At 35.8% G+C, this 3,286-nt stretch overlaps 1 pseudogene; it reads left to right on the forward strand.

Annotated features, from left to right (window-relative positions):
* The first annotated feature begins 452 nt into the window (after positions 1-452).
* Positions 453-1,175, forward strand: LOC112203811 (annotated as a pseudogene).
* The last annotated feature ends 2,111 nt before the right edge of the window (positions 1,176-3,286 follow it).

The following is a 3,286-nucleotide window of genomic DNA, read 5'->3' on the forward strand; positions in this document are numbered from 1 at the left end:
CAAGCCAAACAGGCAGTGAATGAGGATTTTGAGGCCCAGAAGAATGTTAAAGCACTTGAACAAATGTTAAAGGAGAAAGAGTAGGAGCTTACTGATCTGTCAGAATTTTACAATGCACTGATTTTCAAGGAGAGGAGCAATAATGATGAGCTACAGGGGGCCCGTAAAGAGTTAATTGATGTATGTTCATATTCTAAGCATGTTTTCGATATAGTTTATAAACTATTTCCCTACACTATATATTGGAACTAATGCATGATTAAAATCAGAATGCCTTGAATAAGTTTGTCTCTCAGTCATATTTGTTGATTCACTATTTTTGATAATCGATTTTGTTGGGAAGAAAGGGGAAGGCATTTTTGGATATGTAGTGTGCCAGCTATGTATTGGGTATTTTGGGTGGAACAAAATAGACGGATTCTTTTTTACCTTTTTATTTTTATTTTTTAGAACAAGTGTTTTGGATTTTGTCTAATTTTTGCTCTCTGTAGGGACTAAAAAATCATTCACAAATATATATTGGCGTGAAGACATTGGGTGATCTTGACTTGAAGGCATTTCAAGTTGCAGCCAAGAGAAGATATACTGCATTAGAAGAAGCAAATGAGAGGGCAGTGGAGTTGTGCTCTATGTGGGAGGATTATGTTGGGGGTTCTAAATGGAACCCATACAAGGTTATTATGGATGAGACAGGAAAAAGAATGGTATATGATGAACTAAATACATCCCTCAATTTAGCATGTCATACTGGACATTTCTTTTACTATTGTTCACTTTGTTTGATTTTGATGTAAATACAGGAAATTATTGATGAAGAAGATAAAAAGTTGAAAAATTTGAAGACTGATCGTTGGGGGATGAAGTATACAAGGTGGTGACCACTTCGTTAATGGAATTGAATGATCATAATTCCAGTGGGAGGTATAAGATACAAGAGCTTTGGAATTTTAAAGCAGGGAGGAAGGCAACACTTAAAGAGGGAGTTGCTTACATTCTAAAGCAATGGACCGTGCTTAAGAACACGAAGCGGCGAAGAAACTAGAAGTAAGGCATCTGCGTTTATATTTTACTAGCTCCACTGTTTGAATCAAATCTATTATCGTGCTTCTTCGTAATTGTGCATTTCATAAAATTGTTTGAGAAATTGATGTTTAGTGTGCTACATTCTACTCAAGACTGAAAATTGAAAGATGATTACACTCGGATACGGTATTTTAGTACTTGATAGTAAATTGAAGAGGAAGATCGTGTAGTTGAGTTGTCAATTTTACCTATTTTGTATAGAATTCCTGATTGCTTAGGGTTTGTGCAGTGAGGTTTATAAATGCAGTATGCTGAAGAGTTTGCTGCATAATGTTAAAGGGCTTTCATCTGAAGAGTTTGCTGCTCGTAATGAGTTGTTTGAAGGCTTGTTTACAAAAAAAGAAGAAGACAAAACTGGAAGAAACCATAGTTTTGCTGGAAAAACAAAAATGCCTACGTAGAATTGAATTGATTGACAACAAGGTCAATCTGTTTCCCCTCTTGCATATGTTTTTACATTCAGTAGTAAAAATGATGCCTCTTGGAAACGATCTTGTAAATAGAAATGTAAAGGCCTTCTTCTATGAATTTTTGTGTCATTCTTTACTTCCCATTCAGTTTTGAGCATTTATATGTGCTGAGATTAAGGTTGATGTAGTTTAATTGGAATGAAGTTGGAAGCAAGATTTTTGAGGTTGTGTTTTTGGTTTATGAGGTTTTTGTCTTGTTGGGTTTTGTGGGTTGTTCTTGAATGTTGTGCTGGTGAAGTTGTGTGTGTTTTTTTGTTGCTGTTTTTGGTAGCTGATAAAAATGTGGGAGAGTGGGAAATGGTTTTGGGGATTGGATTTGTTTGAGAATTAATTACGTGGGTTTCAATGAGCTTATCAGCATGTTCTAGATAACTGGGTGGACTTCAAATTCAAGTAGCTGGCTCTGCTCCTGTTCTTGATGGTTTTAGAAACTAAAGTAGTTTGACAGATGAATATGAATGTCAACTATTATGTGGGATGTCATAAATGTTATATGAGAGAGGCAATGGGTAAGTGGAGGAATTTTGTGGATGTTCTTTAATAAACAGATAATGAAGGTATGAAGAAGCTAGGAAGGTGAATGTTTGTTCCTGAATTTGAGTTGATTAAGTTCAATACTTTATAATGCGCCTGCAAGATTTCATCTTTAGCTCCATTAGTGAAATCAGTATCAACTTTCGACAGACTCTCTGAAGGTGGTAAGATTTTTTTTTCCTTCTTTCTTTTCCAACACCTGTGTGCGCCTTAGCACTTAGTAATTGTGGGTTTGTTGCTGATATAGTGCATTGAAAGTGGATGAACTAATGACCATTTTTTTTTTTACTCTTAATTTTCTTTCTTTTCACGTTAATTAGCCAATCAGAGTTTTCATATTTTGGAGTGGGAAATGGTGCCAGGGAAAGAAATATCCGCTTTGGAAACCTAAGATTAAGCCCACCCCTTTTTGGTCCAAAGGAAAGTCTCCATGGTAGACTAAGGGTCTTGTCAGGTTAATTTTCAGTTTTATGTAGAATAATTATGAGCCTAGTGCTTTTAAGAGTATTAAAATCTTAGGGTGAGTATTCAAGGGTCTTGAGTGTGTCTTTATGTCTATTTAATGAGTATTAAAGAGTCTTATTATTAATAAGTCTTTAGTAGTCTTTTGGTGTCCTAGGAGTCTAAGGGTTGTGTTTGGAGCCTATAAATATGGTTATCTATTGTAAGCTAAATCAGATTGGAATAAATTAAAGTTAAATCCTTTTGAAGGCTTGTGCCTTGGTTTCTCTCTCCCCTTCCCTTCCTCGCTCTATTTCTCCCTTCTACAGCTAAGAACCCTCTGTTTCTTCTAAAATAGTTCTGCTTTCTTATTCTCTCAACTCTCCCAAACCACCCAAATCATACTCTTACCTACTGTTGCTCTCTGCTGCATCAGTTTTGGTATCAGAGCAAAACATCCTAACTGCTCATTCATATCCCTACACTTAGATCTACAATGGTTACTAACGCAGAGCTTTCATCCAAAGTGGACAGTTTGTCTCAAGAATCTGAAGGTTATAAGAAGATGTTCAAATAGGTGCTTGAAAAATTGAATTCCTTGGAACATGGTTTTCAATCTATGTCTGCTTTGGTTAAAGAGAAGTCAAAAGATGGTGAAAGTAGCATAGGCCAGAATTTATTTTCAGATTCTAGGCACGAAGACTCAAGACAATCTGGTTCAGCAAAGGGTGTGAAACTGGATGTTACTGATTTTAATG

This window comes from Rosa chinensis, chromosome 5 (assembly GCF_002994745.2).
Source record: "Rosa chinensis cultivar Old Blush chromosome 5, RchiOBHm-V2, whole genome shotgun sequence".
Lineage (NCBI taxonomy): Eukaryota > Viridiplantae > Streptophyta > Magnoliopsida > Rosales > Rosaceae > Rosa > Rosa chinensis.